The 20,016-nt window shown below is 38.4% G+C and overlaps 1 long non-coding RNA gene across 1 annotated transcript in view; it reads left to right on the top strand.

Annotated features, from left to right (window-relative positions):
• The first annotated feature begins 2,355 nt into the window (after positions 1 to 2,355).
• The window catches only part of LOC145985007 (uncharacterized), a 28,605-nt gene continuing 10,944 nt past the window's right edge, over positions 2,356 to 20,016 (top strand). Inside the window, exons 1-3 of the long non-coding RNA XR_014441383.1 lie at positions 2,356 to 2,361; positions 2,453 to 2,517; positions 11,771 to 11,900. This is a non-coding gene — a long non-coding RNA (uncharacterized LOC145985007). The remainder of the gene's footprint in view (positions 2,362 to 2,452; positions 2,518 to 11,770; positions 11,901 to 20,016) is intronic.

Below are 20,016 nucleotides of genomic sequence, written 5' to 3'. Positions count from 1 at the left end.
CTAAACCCTGTACCAGCTAACTGTAGACCAGGCGAACGAGAACAAGTCTCTGCGCAAGTAGTGACGTGAGACGTCTCCACCAATGAGCAATGAGAGAAACGGGATTGCGTAATGGGCGAATGGAGTTACCCTACTTCCCAGCTTCGCTCTGGAAGCGTTGCAAAATTTTGAAAGTGACAATACCGTACGCACATGACAAACGGACCGTATGTTTTCTCCAGGTCCGTACGCTTGATTTAAGAATTGCTTAGGGAAATATTAGGGATAAAACAGAAAGTTCAAATTTTGATAAGCCGTACATTTAGCGTACGGACTAAGGTCTGGGCCGTACGTCCGCACATGCCATAAAATTTCTGTACATGTACAGTCAGGACAGTACGGTTGGCAACGCTGCGCTTTCACCACTCGATTTTCCTCCTCCTCCTCTGCCACTATGCGCGGCCCTGCTCCACAGTTAGCTGGGACAGAGTGTAAGTCTGTCTCGTCTCAAAGGATCTGGCCTCGTCCTAATCTTGCTTTTTTTCGCCAGGACGTCTCGATCGATATACCAAAAAGGAAAACTTCTAACATTCAAAATGCCACTTCATCAACACTTGTTTTGAATTCGAAATTCATCTACGCCAAAATTATGTATTGGTTTTGCTTAATTTAGTACTGCTTTCAGAAAGTTTTGAATATAATTTTTTTCCAAAAACAAATAAATAAAAAAATGTTACTACAGCGGCACTTGTTTTCATTTCGAAAGATTACTACGCCACAATGATGTATTGGTTCTGGATAGTTTTATACTGGTTTTAGCGAGTTTTGAATCCTTTATAAATTTTCAAAATACGGAATTCAAAACATACCGGCTGCATGGATGTCTGCAGGCTTTTTTCTAAGGAGGTACAAGCAAGGGCACTTTATCAACAGCACTGCGCCCTCAAGAAATACTGCTTCAGTTTGAAGTAATCACATTCCTGTGATGGCCCTTATACCAGGCACGTATCCAGGAATTCCTTTCGGGGGGGGGGGGGGGGGGCTGAACATCATATTTTTAAGGAGTATAGATAGAACCTCACAATTGTATGTTTAAGGCCTGTGGTGGCGATTGGGTTACAAAACGGGGGGGGGGGGGTGCAAGGAAAGTTTACTTTCCCTTGGTAGACAAGGCCTAGGATTAAGAGGCAAAAAAATGGGGAGCAACTATCCCCTAAATGGTTGCCACTGTTTAAGGCTGCCATTTTAATCAGAACGTGAAGTCGGAACGTTTTTTACCACTCGACTCCCCTGTTTCCATGCATTAAATATTGTGCCAGAACCATCTGAGTGTGTGTGTTTGTCCATTTCTTCTCATCAGGCAGGCATCAACACATCTATGGTGTCTGAGTGTTTTTACGAAGCCGTTACACATGCACGGGATGAACAATCCACTCGTCAACGCGAGATTCAAACTGTGGGCTGCGAGGTGGACGCAGACAGTTCTCGAATATTTCTCTGATTCGAGCCTGAACACCACTACTGTGTCTTGTCCTCCCATGTTTGCAGCTCTTATAAAAGCCGAAACCCACTAAATTGTTCATATTCAGGCCTCTGAAAACCCTTCCGTTCCCAACACATCTTATGTTTCGTCTCCCAATATGATCAAATGCTTACTTATTTATTTCTAGTGACGTGCCCAAGGGAGGCACCAATGACCTAATTTTATCTAACGTAATCTGAAAAATTTCCTGAAGGGGGCTCGAGCCCCCTGTTCTCCATCTTGGATACGTGCTATTAACAATAACAAGTTTATAGAACATTCTCCGTCTTGCCTCGATAATTATTTTTCTCCTTAAATAGTTGTCACATTATTCAAGAAGCCAAGAGCCTAATTTTATCCACTGTAAACTGAAAAATTTCCTGGGGGATTGGCCTCGTTCGTCCTGATTCCCAACTTGGATACGTGCTATTATCAATAATAGGATTACAGAACGTTCTCCGTCTTACCTCGATAATTATTTATCTCCTTAAATTATTTTCATTTTATTTTATTTCACACCACAAGGAACCAAAAACCTCATTTTATCTAGTGTAAACTGAAAACTTTCGGGGGAGGGGGTGGCTCGACCCCCCCCCCCTTGGATACGTGCCTGCCTTATACCAATATTTCTTATAATTACATTGTAATAAATCAGTCAACATATTTGCACAGAAGAGACAGGCAAAAAAGAAAAGGTGACATGTGTTCAAAATAGCATTTGAAAACCATTTTACTCAACCAAATTTCCATGGTAATTTTGGCCCTGCTAAATAATTGGTTTCTTTGTATCTGGGTAACAAGATTCTCTTAGATTCAGGAGGATAGCTACTAGATAAAGGTAAAGGTCAGGAAATTTCATGGTTAGTTTTCTGCTTGATGTGCAATTTCTTTAACATTAATAACTGTATTGTGTTCAAATATAAATCTAATGACAGATGCTTTTATTTGCAGAACATGGCTTGCTACCCTCTTAAGACAGGACCCACTCGTCAAGCTGCATACACAATTCTGGATTTGTAAGTATTAATTTTTCGTTAAGCTTGAAGTAGAATTTAGTAAGAAGCAATATTTTCTTCCTTTTTTTACTTGTAATGACAAGATAAAAAAGGTAAAGTGCTCCCCTGTGCATAGCACCACGCCATGAAGGCGTATAGGGGGTGTGGGGGTAACGCCCCACACTTTCTTGATCCGGTCGTGAGTGGGGGTGATGTGATCAGCATCACGCCCCTGACCGCCTTTACCCCCCAGGGTTTCCCCCAGGTACCCATGTTATTCGACGCTGGGTGGGCGCCGGGGCCGCTTCCAACCTTAGAAAAGTTCCCGGATTTGAACCGGCCGGTAATGACAAGAACTGGTGTGAATTTATTGTCTTTATTTTCAAGAAATTATCTTGAGGATTCAAATGTTGTATGTTCAATTGGTCAGTTTTTCAGGAGTGGTCTTTAAAATTTGAAGCTCTGTATTTCAAAATTTTGGCAGTAACATGTAGAAAAGTTGCTTCATGATCAAAAATATTTTGTGCCAATACTCCATTTCATTTACTATTATCAGTGGCTAAATGTTGAATATAAAGTACCAGTTCTCCTGCCTCAAGGCTATAAGGTACAATTTTGTATAAGGTTGATTGATTGGATTGTTTTAAGTCCACTTTATGCACAGATAGTCTGATCGGTACTGGGCCTATACAGTTTAAAGGGGAATCCGAACCAATGTGCCACCACTAGGTATCAAACCTGGGATCCCTTGATTACAAGGTGATTTTACCATATCGCCATCGGGGAGGCCTTTTTGTATAAGGTGTACATTTAATACAATTCTGTCAAAATATGCTTGAATATTGAAAAAAAAAGCCTCCAATGTATTCTAGAACATGTATTTCTCTTCCAAGGTAGATGGCAACCAGTTCATTATGACAATTATTAAACTAGCGAAAGCTATTAAAAATAACATCAACAATTGTGTTCAGACTCCCACATATTTCTTATCTGTTAATGTACTTTGTGCAGTTCTGTTACGCAGTGACCTTCACTGAGGAGTATGAGATAGCAGAGAAGATCAATCAATCTCACATTTCGAATTATATTCAAATCACAATATTTATTGTCTTGTTAAAGCCACTACAGCTCATATGCAACACTTTCTTTTCCACGCGCTTCTCGTCCATCGGTGTGATCCGCGGACAAAGCTGGCTGGATACCCTAGCTCGCTCTTCCTCCGCCTGACCAGTTTCCAGGTAGAAACGGCCGGCCAAAGGAAAAAGGAAGATTTTTACCTCTACCTCCCTTGCCCCCTCGCCCCCCGCTGCAATGGTTGAAAGTCCAGGCTTTCAGGTCCCCCAGTCTATCTCATATAGGACAAATAGGGGATTGGTTTCTCATACATTTTTTTGTAAATCCTCTGAAGAACTCGGGGTAAAATTTTCTGCAGGGTAAATTCTCTGTATTTACACAACCTTTTACACGTTGTACAATATATATGTATAATATGGGATGTAGTTTTATTATTTATGAAATGGGAACGTGTTATGTGCACAGACAATAATATTATGCTTTCTTTCTTTTTTTATTTTTTCAAGTACGGAATATATACTCTCTCACTCTCGTTTTAGTAGTGTTTTATTTAAATATACTACTCTTGACCTCTAACAGTCATAAATACGGACGTATTTATTTGGGCATATTGTTGTTGGTTTGGTTTATTTTACTTCGCTTTTCTGCCACATTTGGTTATCGCGGAAATGAGGATGAGTGATGATATGATGAAATTGATGAAGGGACCTCATATGAACAATCCAGGCCAGGATTCGAACCCGTGATGAGCGCGCATTCTTGTCCTATGTGTTGTACTCTGCAGTGAATAATGAAATAATTTGGAATGAAAATTGTATCTCAGAACTCAAAAAGACAAATGAATATTATTGAAGAAACTACAAAAAAGTGTGTTTTGTTACCTGCTTTGTTTCTGTGCCTAAAGTGTACTTAAAACACCAAATCAACCAACCGTGGGGGAGTGGTTATCACAGCGCGCTACGACACCAGGAGTTCCGAGTTCGAACCCCTACCTGGGCGTGAGTGTTCTTTGTATTTGTCCCTTCATTAATTTTATCGTATCATCTTCACAATTAACCAAATGTGACAAAAAGCGACGCTAAGTAACAAAAATGAAATCAAATCATTGATTGATTTGGTATATTTTACTTCGCTTTTCCGCCACTTTTGGCTAATCGCGAAAATGATACGATAAAATTGATGAAGGGACACACACAAAGAATACCCATGGCCAAGCCGAGATTCTCAATTCGTTTTTTTATTTTCGAATGTGGGTGGAATCTTTTCCTGTTATTGACATTCATTTTTTTTTTGGAATAGGGGTGTGACCCACACCAACCCCACCCACTGACTCCTACCCCAAGTGTCGACGTCACCGCACGTCACTGCTGTTACGTAACATGTTTCTAGAGCAGGGGTGCCAATCCCCCCCCCCCAAAGTCATGTCCTGCGTCCCCCCAAATCATATCATTCGCGCCCTCAAAACATCGCAATTCCCACAAAGTATTTAATTTCGACAGCGTGTCTACCGAAAGTAACTTTTTTCCTTAGCTTTACTGAACACTACACTTGATCTGCACCTCCTCCCTAAACAGGGGTGCCCATCACTCAAGACCACCCCTAAAATCGTTCATCGTAATCGATAATATCGCTTGTCTTGTAATGCAGCTATATAGTATAAAAACTTCACATTCACCTCATTAAAGCGCCAAACGCGCAATCCAGCAAAACGCCATTGCCAGCGAAGCGAGCAAGAAAATTTCTACATCCATTTCTTTGCAGACTTTCAAGAATATTCATTTAATGGGGTGCAAGGGCGGATTAAAGGGGGCGGAGGGGGCGTGCCCTCTTCGAGGCTCTTGAGGGGTCATCGTGGGCGACTTCCACCGAGGACATATTTTATTTTTTCATATATTGATAAATAATTTACACAGTTGGAATGAAAAATAACTTAGATAGTGTCAATTAAGAAGCATACAAGAACGGAATATAGGGGAGCGGAGAGGGTGCCCCACTAACCGACAAGCTACAGACCCTCGAGGACCTTATTTTATTATATTTAATAATATGCACTGTTGAAATGCAATAAAGCAAATATTGTGGTATATTACAAGAACTAACGTTATGGGGGAGCATGAAGCTTAACGGCGAATGCAGCGAATGAATAAATAGGGGCGACAAGAGACAAGGGGGTCGACGGGCGAACAAGGATAAGAATGACGAAACGCAACGAATAATAAGTGGGCGAACAAAGATAGGAGGCGAGGAATGATAAGGGGGCGAACAAAGATAAGAATGACGAAAGATAGGCGACGAATGATAAGGGAGCGAGAAGACACAGGGGCGAACAAAGATAAGAATGACGAAAGATAGGCGACGAATGATAAGAGGACGAACAGAGATAGGGGCGACGAAAGATAGGAGGCGACGAGAGACAGGGGCGAATAAAGATAAGAATGAAGAAGGAAAGGGGGGGCGACTGAAGATAAGCACGAAATTAACTTAAGGTGAAGGACTAGTATAATATTACTAGGGTGCGTCGTAAGGTGACCGCCCCTCAGAGGCGAAGATATAGTACAAGCAATGCAAGCACTGCTTGCATAATCCGAATATCATTTAATGTACTTAATGTTCTAACCGTATTTAGTTTCCATCGCACTCGATTTCGCGAAAAAATGCGGCCGCAAACTCCCCCAGCAGCTCTGTAGCAAGCACCAGCCTCAATGCTTGCAGCCGTTCTGCGGGAAAATAAGGCCTCCGAAGGAGTCACATGGCGAAGCGTGAAATTTTGGTGGAACCCGTCCACAAAGCTTCTACAAAAAGCTGTGCTTTCCGAGCTTGCGTGATTCCCGAAAATAGCCGACTTCAACCGAAAGCAGAAGGATTCATCTATGGGTACGTTGCCAGCAAAAAACTAGTAACGAATATTTGTCTTCATGAACACGTAAACAAGATCGCAAATATAATAATAATTGTTAGTCATAAAATAACTAAAAGAAGTTATTATCACTGTTCTAAATTCCATATATATCATATTATATTACAAATTATTTTAGATTTCGCGAAATGTAAAACGCGTAAAAAAAGTTGACATTGGGAGTTGGGGCAGTGGAATTTCTGCACCCCCGTGAAGAGTTTTCTCAGGGAGGGAGGGAAGATTGGACGGACCTTGGTCCCGCACCCTGCTTCCTGGTCGGTCCAGCTCAAATTACGCCAGAAGTGTTGACCGCTACCAGTGTGTGCAACTGCCAAATTATTTACGCAGTAATTCAAGTGAGCTCTTTCACAAATTTTACAATCAATAAATTGACTGCTTTTGAATAAAACTTGGGGTGAAAATAAAGCTATCTGAGAAAGAACTATCTACTGATATTTGTACATGGCATAGAAGTAAATCGTATACATTCTGCATATTATAAGAATATCATATCACAAGAATATGTTTTAATGATTGATTTGATTGATTTGTTGTTTTAAGTCCACTTTATGCACAGTAAGGCTAATCGGGACTGGACCTACAGTTTAAAATGGGATCTGAAACACTTGTGCCTCCACCGGGTATCGAACCCGGAACCCCTTGATTACAAGGCGACGACACTACCACTGCGCCATCGGGGAGGCCCGAATATGTTTTAAGTTCTATTATTATGACGCAAGTGGTGTTCCCAGGGTCTTTTTACGGTCCACATTTTGTCATCTTTTCCTTCCTTTGACGTTTTTTCTTAGATATACTGGGCCAAAAGGGGGTTATGTCTACCATCCACCCCCCCCCCTTCGCCCCGGGCACGCCATTGAATGACACTTTATTACTTAAATATTAATGTACATACTCGTTCTGCTGAAATGATTCTGATTCCTCCGCGTAATTTTTATCTCCAAACTGATATATCTTTCCTTTGTGACGGATAAAATTAAGGAAATAGGTTGGTATCACTTTCTGTTGTTTCAGAGATTTTCAAATTGATCTTGTGTGGATGCGTGTATTTGCAGTTGTGGAAAGCGCGTGGGATAGTGTGAGTGTTTGTTGCTTCGTGTTTTGTGCTGTGAATTTATCGGAATGAACGCGTATTTAGGAACGGTTGATGTGAAGTGCGGGTGTATTATTGAGCAATTGAAAATTGCTTCGTTTAGCTCGAGAGAGATAAGTGTTAAAATGAAAATCGTGGCAGGGGGTCGACCAACACCAAGAGTTTGAAATTTATTGTGGTGAGTACATCGTCTATGCATGTGTTTCTTTGCTTTGAAATGAATTTTTTATTGTTTGTGTTTAACTTTTTATTTAGTGTTTAAGTTACTCCAATGCGGTTTATAGGGTGCCCAAAAATACTAAATTACATCATGCAGCGTAAAATAAACAAATGATTCCCATTTTATTTTTTATCTAAATCAGTTTGGTCACCGTTTGACCATATTAAATAATAATGAACAAATAAAGGTACTAATAAGTAAGTAAGAAATTCCGTCTCCCTTTAGTCGTATGCGGAAAGTTCGCATATGCAAAACGTTTAATATCATATGAATAACGTTACCTGGATTTTTTTAAAAAGTAAATGTGACGTTTGCGGATCATATGGTTTATTTTTAGTACAGTCACTTTATTACGATATTTTGACAAATCCAGCGACTGGGTAAATGAGGCTATAAACCTTGAATCTTTCCCCTCGGCATGTCGTTGTACTACATGTTTTGTTGTACTGAAACATTGCTTGCCTCCTTCGTAAGACTACGCTTCGCTACTGCCGCCCCTTCACAGAACATGTAGAAAATATTCCCGCCACCTTTGCCTGCTCACTCATTTTTTCATGCGCGGTCTCTGTGGAAAGGCCGTAGCCAGAGAGAGAGAGCTTCTGACATGTACCCCATCACCACTAGGGCGATGAAAAAAAAAGGCAAACTACAACTATCAATCTTAATAGCTTGCTGGAAGGACGAAATAAAGGCTTGAGGGGTCGATCATTCTTGTCGTGCACCTCTCACAAGGGCTTTATTTTTTTAGTTATTGATAAATTTGCAAAGTTAGAATGAATTACATCAAACATTGTGGCATTCTATGACATACCCAAGAGCTAAAAATTAGCAACTGTGGGAGGTGACACAGGAATGCTTTTGTTGCCTGTTGGGACATGACAAAGGATAAGCTGCTCCACTGTTCCCAAGAGTCACATCTATTTTAATCAAAAATCAATTTATTGTGATTTTTGAGAACTCTATTACATTCTTTATTTTATTGAAGTTAAACAACTTAGAATGATTGGTTACCTCAGTAAACGTTGTAGCATTTTATACAGTGCTATAAAAACCGGAGGTGCAAGCGGTGCTTCAAGCTTTTTTAAAAAAATTAGGATTACGATTCCTTTTTTGTTGTTCTACTATTAAATAAAGATGAAATTGAAGAAAACAATAACACATTAATTATTTATTACTTATTAAGTACCAAGGCTTGTATTAAACGTACCTGTAGCAGGTAGAATAGGGGCATTGTGGGCCTTTAAATCGTTTATTTTTGTCCTGCGATGCTCCTTGATTTATCAAGAAAAAAAACTTCAAAAGTGTACCAGCGACGTTAGTTCTAATCGCGTACACCTAATACATTCAGACACTGTCAATGAAATATATCATAAACAGTGGCGTGTCCAGGATCTTCGAAAGGGGATGTACGTTCTTCTTTAGGAAATATTGGAGCAAAGGGGTGTTATGACTCCCATCACCCCCCCACCTCCTTTGGCACGCCACTGATCACAAATCTGGAGACTACTCAAGACGTCACTACTTTCATCCTGGTATACTACCATTAAGCATGACGCCCACTGAGACGCGGCAAAACACGGAAATATCCGGCAACATTCTGTTGTCTGCTTCTATTCAAATCAAATGGTGTAACTCCCACTACAGGGAAACGCACGGAACCGAAGCATGGAATTTCCGGCAGGTCATCTTAAGGATTATCGCCCACTGAGACGCCGGAAGGGAAACTGTTCCATTCTGTTGCCGCTGTTTTAGGCGTGGGCTTCAAGCTTTACACTTCTTTTCCGGGTTTATTTATGCTTAGTTGATTTTCCTCACTTTACCCGTAACTGTGGCCTCTGCAGAACGCACAATTTCCAAAGTTCAGCCAATAAAATATTATGTGTGGAATAGTGCTCCTCACCAAAGATAAACAAACACGTCCGTTTTTAACAATGAGCACAGGCAAACGAAGGTTTTAGTTAAAGACTGATTTTATGACATATATGGGAGGACCGTAGTGGCATGGCCGCGGTGGCTCAGTCTGTAACGCGTCTGACTACCATGCTAAAGGTCCCGGGTTCGATCCCCGACCGGTTCAAATCCGGGAACTTTTCTAACGATGGAAGCGGCCCCGGCGCCCACCCAGCGTCGAATAACATGGGTACCTTGGGGAAACCCTGGGGGGTAAAGGCCGTTAGGGGCGTGATGCTGATCACATCACCCCCACTCACGACCGGATCAAGAAAGTTTGGGGCGTTACCCCCACACCTCCTATACGCCTTCATGGCGTGGTGCTATGCACAGGGGAGCACTTTACTTTTTACGTAGTTTGTGGGGGAAGTGTGCTGGGGCACCGAAACTTCGGGCGGGGGGGTCGTAATGAGTGTCCGCTCATTCCGAGAGAATGTCTTCAATCCGCCACTGATGGGGTGTCAATACTTTCTTAAGACCTCGAGATATTTAGTCTTCTTGCTTCTCCTTTCGCACGTTCGGGGTCGAAAATGTGTGGATGCTATTTCGATAAATATAGTCTCCAACTTGTAATGTTCGAACTCTCTCTCCCCTACAGAAATTCCTTGACAATCTAGGATTTAACACTTTATCAAGAGCTTCCTCTCTCCCCATTTAAATTTAATACTCAATCCTACCAGCAAAATTTCCATTCCAATTTTAGACTTAGTGTTGATATTCAAAGCTGGATATTGGCTCCTCCAAAAAAAAAAAATTCTCAGTCTCCACACCAGAATTTCCACAACAGGCTAAGACAATAGTAATACACAAGAATCGGATACGCCCCTCAATTTAATGCTCAATCCACCTCTAACTAAAATACCTGCCATAATCTAAGACCTAGAAATGGATACTGCCTCCCCCCCTCCAAAGTTTAATTCAGAATCCTCCTCCAACCCACGTGTCAATTAAGGCCTAATATACCCATAAACACTTTATTTTCTTCAGCTAATGGATTATATTTAAGGTGTAAAATTTTTACATGTATTTTGGAAAAAATATAAATGTTGAATTTTATATTATTTGAAGGGAAAAAATCCCCCCCCCCAAGAATTTCGATGGCGCATCCTGCGCCATATTCACCCCCCTGTGGGCACCCCTGTTCTAGAGTAAATAAAAAAGGTAAAGTGGTCCCCTGTGATTAGCACCACGCCATGAAGGCATATAGGGGGTGGGGGTAACACCCCACACTTTCTTGATCTGGTCGTGAGTGGGGGTGATGTGATCAGCATCACGCCGCCCCTGACCGCCTTTACCTCCCAGGGTTTCCCCCAGGTACCCATGTCATTCGACGCTGGGTGGGCGCCAGAGCCGCTTCCAAAGTTAGAAAAATTCCCGGATTTGAACCGGCCAGAGATCAAACCCGGGACCTTTAGCATGGTAGTCAGACGCGTTACCGACTGAGCCACCGCAGCCTTAGAGTAAATAATGCAATACATTTGTAAGTGCCCATGTACAATTCTAGCTTTACAAGTGTACTTAACCTTAGATTAGTATTCTGAATTACAACTAAACCCTGTGGTGTAACAGCCTTAAAGAAATTTATTTAGTGGAGTCTGCTATTGGATTACCTAGACCAACGCTTGTTTGACTCCTTGCACTCAGTGAAGGAAACTTCTTCTTGGCATCAAATTAGAACGTTGATATTTGAATCTGTGGGTTTGGATGTAATAATGAAAATACTTTTTCACCGTGTATGCATTACAAATCATTTTCAACATGAATATAGATTTGGTGAGTCCAGGCTGCATAAAATGTTGGTTTTGTTTAAAATTGTTTTTCTCATACAGAGCACCGTAGAGTTTAAAGTAAGTTTTAAGTAAATGTGCTTGACTAGTGCAAGTAGGATTGGTATAGAAAATTGTAAATTTGTTTATCAAAACTCTTTGCTTCTATGCATCCATTTTGAATATTCTTTGAGAGTTTAATCACCACTTCCAGAGGTTTATGTATATATGTGTTTCATTTCTTCTTTTCTTTTCAGACAGAAATGTCTTCTGAAGGCACCACATATCTGGAGAGCACAGGATCCAAACATTTCCACCCCAAAGAGAGTTGGAGATGTGGGACAAATTCGGCAAGAATTAAAATATGCGAAGAGACAGAACCTGGCAGTAAGTCGATGCTTTCATTTGACTAGTTGTTAGTGTTTTTCAAGAGTATTTAAGAAACTTTCCAGTTTTTCTAAGCTGTAATTTTTGTTCATTGAAAAAAAAAATGTATCTCCACTGTTTCTTGCCTGAAATGCCAACATCCGCCCATTGGAGAGGAAAACCCTTCGCCAATCAGTGGAGGTCTAATTCCGATACTACGGTGCAAAGTGAAACTTTATCTGCTGATGCACCTTTGTTAGCATAGTTTCAGTGACCATCTAATCATTTAGACACAAGTCTGGTCAGCCCCCTGGTTCATTTTGATGATTACATTATACACTGCTTCACTGTAGTGTGTCAGTTGGCCCTCCTCCACCCTTGTAGCCAATATTCACCTCTCACATGAATGGCACGTGGTTTTCAGTTTCCCATGTTGATTATTTGCAATGGTGCCATTTGTCCACTCGCAATACACTTTCGTCACAGCAGCACACAAACTGCGCTGTTTCAACTTAACTCCTATGTGGGTTCCAAGCAGTTATACATGGGCTTTCACTTTATACAGAGTGGATAATAAATTACAAATGAGCTATTTCTATCTGCATGTTTACGAATCGAATGTGCAACTTTTTTGGGTCAAATTAAAGTGCATTTTAGATTCGAGTGCAATGAATTCTCAGGTTTAGTTTAAAAAATAAGCACTGAACTTGAAACACTGTAATTGAAATGCCAGTAAGCCTATTTGTAATATAATTTGCATAACAAATAATAGCGTCACATTGTAATCACCCATTGTTGTATAAAATCAACTTTTTCTGGAGGTGTGTACTACATTTGCCAGCAACTATTTTCTTTTTGGTTTCAAGGTTTTGAAAATTGGTGGCGCATTAAATTTGAGTAAATACTGTATATTGGTATTTTGTTCTCATGTACATTAAACACAGAAATTTCTTTACTCTTATGTGTGAAAAATAATTTTACGTAAATGTCGACCATCAGTGGCTTCGCTCTTGCAGACCATTGCCTTAAAGGTCCAATCAAGGTATGATGCATTGATTCTGATGGTGCATTTCTGTTCATAAGTTGGTTTGCTATGACAACACAAGCTATAATTATGTAAAGTTAAAGAGCTACTAAATCAAAGAAAGCACTGTAGAAAATGTAAATAATAAAATTAATCAGCTACAGTTCATTTATTTATAGAGCCCAATTATAATGCTCTAATTACATAATATTATTACAATAGGTTCACTGCACAATAGATTCAGTAACTTTTTTTTTTTTAAATTTGTACAAACTCGTAGCAAAAATATCAATGGTTTTATTTAAACTTGCAATCATGTTGAAAGAATTGCATGCTATACACTGGAGAGTTTGAAAGAACTGATGGTTTTGCTCACAGGCAATCAAAGATTTTGTGTATGTGAGACGTGTTTTAAAAACGGAACACTAATGTTATGCCTGATAATATGTTGGAATTATCTATTATACCATTAATTATGTTATAGAGAAAGAGCAAGTCACTTACTTTTCATCAGGGTGACAGTTTACTGAAGTTGTACTCTGAAAGTAGAATTTTGTGTGGAATTCATCAGTGGTGTAGCACAGTTGTCCATGGTCTACCTGCAAGCAATACACTGGGGGCCTTTTAGTGAAGATTTTTCAAGAAAACTTACCATTTTAGTTTTGGGGGTTGAACTGGGCCTTTAGATTATTGGTTTTGATCCAGCATCTCAAGATCAAGTGGAATCTACTAGAAAGAAATTGCTTGGACTCCAGTCTTGAAAGCTGGGACTGTATTAACTTAAAATGCATCACGCAATGAAAGCGTACCGGAAGGACTTCACCATCAAACATGGAGTAATTTTAATGTTAATGGACTTCAATATTATTAATGATAATTTTAACGATACCATTTTATTTTCGATATATATCACAGAACATGTATTCCTTAGACTTTTTCATGAAACAAGACATGTTTTTTAATAAATCATCAGGAAATTTCATAAAGCATCCCCATCTACGATATTTGTATAAGCACTGCACTGTCTCCATGTTGAATCATACAAACATCCTCCCTCCTATCCCTAAACTCAACCAAGCTTAGCTTCAGCTTGGGATTTCCACTTTGAACACTGTAGATTATAAAAAAATCATAATACACTGGAAAATTAGAATTGGTTCGAAAGAATTTCAACACGAAAGAAAAAAGAATTTCACAAAATAGACAGAAGAGGGTGTATATTAACCCTTAGGGCAATGGGATAATTAACCCCTGGACCCCACTTCCTATTGAGTCTTTGGGCCCCTTTGAAGTGTTTAACAGTTACAAGAAAAATCATCTACCTTGTTGCAGTGTAGCTAAAAATAGAGAATGACATGTAACACGTAACAGGTTTGGACAATTCAAACAATTCAATTAAAAAATTAGTTTTGGGGAGAATTGTTTATAGGATAGTAAACACTCCTCTTTGGGATTCCAATCCATATTTCATTGAGTTAAAATTGTGGGGAATTTCTTAGCTCTCATTTGAATATGAAAAGGCTTGGGTACCCCTTGAAAATATTTGGTACAGAGTAACATTTTAAATACCACATGTAAAACTAAAGACCATGTTGGTGTGAAAACACCTTTTTGGTGTCAGTGGACCTCAATATTATTATTCATAATTTAAACGATGCCATTTCTTTTTGATAGACCACTGAACATATATTAATACTTTCTCATGAAACAAGAACCGTTTTATTAATATATCATCAATACTCGAAGTGTGCATGTGGGAGGGAGGGACGAAGGGGTTGCTATCCCCCAGCTAAGAAAAAAAATCATAAAGCATCCCCCCACATTTGGGGATGCTAATTTGCATAAGCATTATCCTCCACTTACTGCATTGTCTTCAAGTTGATCCCAAACTCGAAGAAGCAAATTCGCAGATAGGAATTATCACATCGAACAATGTAGATCACAGAATCGTAACAAATTGGAAAAGTAGAACTGGTTCGACAGAAATAAGCAAAAAAATTAAACATTTAAGAAAAATGTAAGAAAAATTAACTTCACAAAATCCTCCCAAAATAATGGTGGCATTTAACTCATACATCCTCATGTCAGAAGAGGGAGTACTGGCCCTTAGGGTAAAGGGATAATTGCCCCTGGACTCCACCTCCTACTGAGTTTTGGGGCCCCTTTGAAGTAAAACATAACAAGTGTGGACAGTGTGGAAAATGTATCTCGGCTCTTATTTCAATATGAAAAGGCTTTGGGCCCCCTTGAAAATATTTGGTGGGAAGTTACATTTAAAATATCAGGTGTAACTAATGTTAGTGCTAAAAGATCATGAATTACCAAGTTTGATTGTTTATTGTATAGCAATAAGGCATCAACTGGTTGAGCAACAGATTCTTTCTACTGGATTCATAACTGTAGACAATTGACACACTACACTACATTTACGACAAACTGGGTAGCATATTTTCCTATCGATGATCATCTATGAGCAAATAAGTTAATTCTGCATTTCGGAGAGTTGCCTCGGCTCCTTTGGCGGAGAAAATACGCTGCTTATTATCGTAGACGTCATATGATATGTTACTGGGAATCAGATTTATGTTTCGTATATTGATTTTTTATATATATAAGAGATACTCTTTGTTGAATTTCTGGGAGTATATAAAATTTCAGGAGCACAGAAAAAGAACATTGCGGGGCCCCTACTTCTCATGGTTAAGCAACAGTGCCCCAATGATTTGTTTACTGCGCATTGGAGCTCACTATTAGGACAAGCTACTCGATGTAGCACATTAGATATTGATGCTGTTAGTAGATATGACCCTTTAAGGGAGATCTAAAGCCATGCTAAGGAATAGGCCCAAATTCCCAGACACAACCGTACCACTAATAGAGATTTTGTAAGGAAGAAATTTTCAGATGTAAAAGATTGTTTTGTTCACTACATCCTGGAATACCTATAATTTTGTTAGGATTAAAGACATTTAAGTAAATAACAGAAAATATAACGTCTCCGTAATATTCAAACTGCTGTGTACAGATGGCGTTGAAGTGGTATTTCTTACCAAGACCGGTGCATTTTTGTCTTTTATGACTAGTAAGCAAGATTTTGTTGTGAAACAATGAACCCAGTCTGTAGTCGCAAGTACCTGAAATACTATGTGAAAAGGTGAAAACATTTCGTATTTTCAGAAAGTAGTGGTTATGTTTATGGTTTTTGAAGTGATGTGTCGTCGTGGTGGTGTAGATTGTAGCATACACTGTTGCCAAAATTTCACTCCGTGTTTTCTAATGATATGATCAATGAGAGTGCTTGATTGCCCGAAACTCAAAAAAAGCTACCAGAGAATAACTACAACATATAGGAGAATAAGGGAACAAATGTTTCATCGAAGATATGAGAAAAATGGAATAACTTGAAGGGTAAGTTTTGCACTAAATTGTTTGTTGCTTGATATTTATTATCCATTAAAAGCAAAACATTTGTTAATATGAAATAGGTGCAGAATGTATATATATTTAATGTTGAGAAATTATAATGTGACAATTTCTGCGAGAATATCGCTTGAACGTATCTGCACGCTAGTTTTTGCTTCGAATCAAAAATAATAATTGTTTGTAATTGTAAAATTAGAATAGGATGTTAAATTTTAGGTTATACATGATCCAGATATTTATTGTGTTAGTATTCTTACTAGAGCATGAAATATGCCTCTAATATGGATTACATATGTTATTATTAAATCAGTATGGCACAAAATGCTCCATCACCATTCCACTTGCTCTATTCACATGTACATCGAATCGTTTACAATTGCAAATCAGGCGGTTTTTTTCACAATTTCATTTTGCCCTTGTACTGAACAAGTCGTTTTGACCTGTTTTCAACATTGTATCTTTCTAGTTAGAAACTAGGACTCAATTTATGCAACTTGCAAATATTCATGTTCATGTTACTCTAAGTAAGATTGGATTCCAATAGATTTGGTATTAGATTTCTGAATGTTATACAATTTACAGACACCGTTCTGTAGTCTTCTTTCACAGAAGCACGCCAGAAACTGATTGTGGAAAGTGTATACCTCTCTGTTTTCTTGGCCTTTAAAACTTTACGACAGCTCGTAGTAAAAGTGTATCTTAACTTCATGCTTTAAAGTTTGTTCTTAAACTGTAAAAGTACAACAGCGAAGTCTTACCGTCTACCAAACTATAGTTTGCATGCTTATGGGAAATTTAAAAATTAGTATACGCATATATTAGTAAAGATTATTAGTTCCCATATTGTGAAAGTACAAGGACAATCACATAATTGCCGATAGCATAGAGCATCCTAGAAATCATGTTTTGTTTTAATCATGTATATTTGATTCAATATCCTATTGAATTTAAGTAGTCGTTTGTACAGTTTGCTTTGAATTCCAGTTAGGTATGAGTATGAAGCTTGACTACCACATTAAAATAATTATTGTCAAACCATTATGCGTTGTAAAAATTTTGTAGTTACAACTGTAAGGTACTTTCTGTTCTAAATAACAATGTACATAAACTTGTGATTTTGCAAACTCAAGTGAAGTGTTGATAAAATATATCAATTCAACAGTAGGAACTGAATATCCATTTCACTGTTTTTTCCGCTATATAACCTCCTTCTTCTACCTCTTGCCACAGTGAAGATGAATAATGAATTTATGAAATGAATGATGAGGATAAACACAATGGATCCAGCGTTTGAACCTGGATGAACCTGACTCCATAAAGTGTTGTACTTGCCACCTAATATGAAAACAATTCTAACGATTGTTTTATCTTTTTCTATGAATGTAACAATAAGTGCTGCTGTTATATTTATTGATGTGTGTTCCTGTTAGGCACAAATTAGTGTTTAGCAAACATTATAAAGTTGGATCTGAGGCACTGAAGTGAACTATCGTGAAGCGAACCAGTAACACTTTAATTACAAGACGATATCGTCAACCATTGTAGTACCATTTAGATCCATTATTTTCACATCAATTTACAGAAGAAACGTAAGCTTTGTATTTCATTATATATACTTAACTTGTCTAAGATTGTAACAATATAATGTAAATATTTTTTAAAATGCATTATAAGTTCAGTCTCATACACGATGTTAACATTATTTTTATTCCTCTTTTTCAGATAAGCATTTGAAAGTCTAATCGAAGAGTCTTCTAAGAATAGTAAGGAATACCTTGAACTTTTCTAGAAGAAGACAACAGAATTGATTGACAATGGCAACTGCCCACCATCGCAGCTTGTGGATAAGATGCTATAGAATACAAATCATCAATGAGGATTGTGTGTACTTTTCAAAGCAGAGTAATATACGCTCTTTGGAGTGCATAGGCCTACATTGTTGTTCGTTTCCCCATACAACTTGGAGCAATGGCGATGTTTTACTAGACATCACAAGTCCATAATCTGCTCAAGAAATGATTATGTACGATGTATTAATATCAGGCTGCAAGTTGATAGAACTTGTGTTTTATATCCTAGAGCAACTAAAAAAAGAAACAGTGTGTGTGGTGTGATTTGTTTGTCTTGTGTACTAATGAATGGCACATAATCATTGAGACATTCAGATAGTCCTGAACTGGATGAGTCCCGCACAGCAAGAAGCATACCTCTCAGAAAACCAGATAATGTTGTTTTTTGGTGATAGAAATATAACATCATACTGTAGGTATAATTACAGTTAGCCTTTCTGTGCATAAAGTGGACTTAAAACAAAAAATAAAAATATATTATTATTATTATTATTATTATTATTATTATTACAATCTTAATAATCATCCCTCTTTCAGTCAATATTGCAAATTTGCGGCTGAAGAAAATTTGTTTCCATGCAAAAAGGAAAGAAAAGCAATTTTAAAACTAACACTTAATTTAGTTACTAGGTATTTGGAGGATTAAAGAAGTGACAGTTATTAATATCAAAAAGTAACTAGTTACAGCTAGTGTTACTTCAAAATCTTGTCACTTGTTATGTAATTAATTTGTTACTTCCAAGGACTGGATATCAGCCAAGACTGCTAAAAGAATTTTTTCTCAGGGAGGCAGTAGTGCTCAGAGAGGGAAGAACGTGGGGGTGATGATATCCCCCAATTAAGAAAATTCTCATACATCTTCCCCCTACTAGGACAATTTTCTCGGATTTCCACCACTTACTGCACGTTCTCCATGTTGTCTGCTGGCCCCATTGGCGGAGTGGTTAGCATATCGCGTTATGATGCCATGGGTCCCGGGTTCGAAGTCCGGCATGAGCATGGATGTTTGTGAGTGTCCATTCATCAATTTCATCATGTCATCTCATCCCCCATCTTCGCAAATTAGCCAAAAGTAGCACAAAAAAGCGAAGTAAAATAAAGCAAATCAATCAATCCATGTTGTCCATACAAGCTTCCGCTCAACTTTCCCCAAACTGAGTAAAGTTTCATCCCCAGATAGGAATTTCCACTTCGAGCTCTTGGGGTGGAACAGAGTAAGATTTCTGATCTTGCCCTTCAGTTATAAAAGCTCACATTTTATATTTTATTATTATTACTATTGTTTTACAAATCAAAGAATTGTAATTGAATTTAATATACCATGCTGTTGAACTTCAGACTGAGTTTGCTTATCGAACTGCAACCCGAATTCGACTTGCTTCCTTTCCATGAACATAAATTAGTTTGTTAATGAAAAGTTCTTTGCTTTTTTGTACATTTTTACAGATATAACATAGTATAAGATTCCACTGAATCTTTTGTCTTTTGTGTCACCCCTCGATCTTGTTTTTACGCTATACTATTCCAATTGCATGAAGTTTTTCCAGATATCTCAGGGGAAAAAATTGCTTCCTGCCCCCCTCCCCCCTCCCTTTCTACGGGCACCTTTGAAAATTAACATTACGAGTGACTTAATCATTTTTTCAATAATGCTTTTATTTCTTTAACAAGTAACATCTGTAGAAAATCTATTGTCTGAAACTTTATTTTTTTGTTTACCAACTCTCAAAGGATATATTATGAAACAGACAAATACATTATGTGGTTTCTAAAATATTCGACTACCTTTTGCAGTTTTCCTATTTTGAATATCATCTAAACCTAAAATGTCCACCAGAAG

The sequence above is a fragment of the Lepisma saccharinum genome, chromosome 3 (assembly GCF_977018435.1).
Source record: "Lepisma saccharinum chromosome 3, izLepSacc3.1, whole genome shotgun sequence".
NCBI classification, from domain to species: Eukaryota; Metazoa; Arthropoda; class Insecta; order Zygentoma; family Lepismatidae; genus Lepisma; species Lepisma saccharinum.
This window is presented reverse-complemented; position numbering and strand designations above follow the sequence as displayed.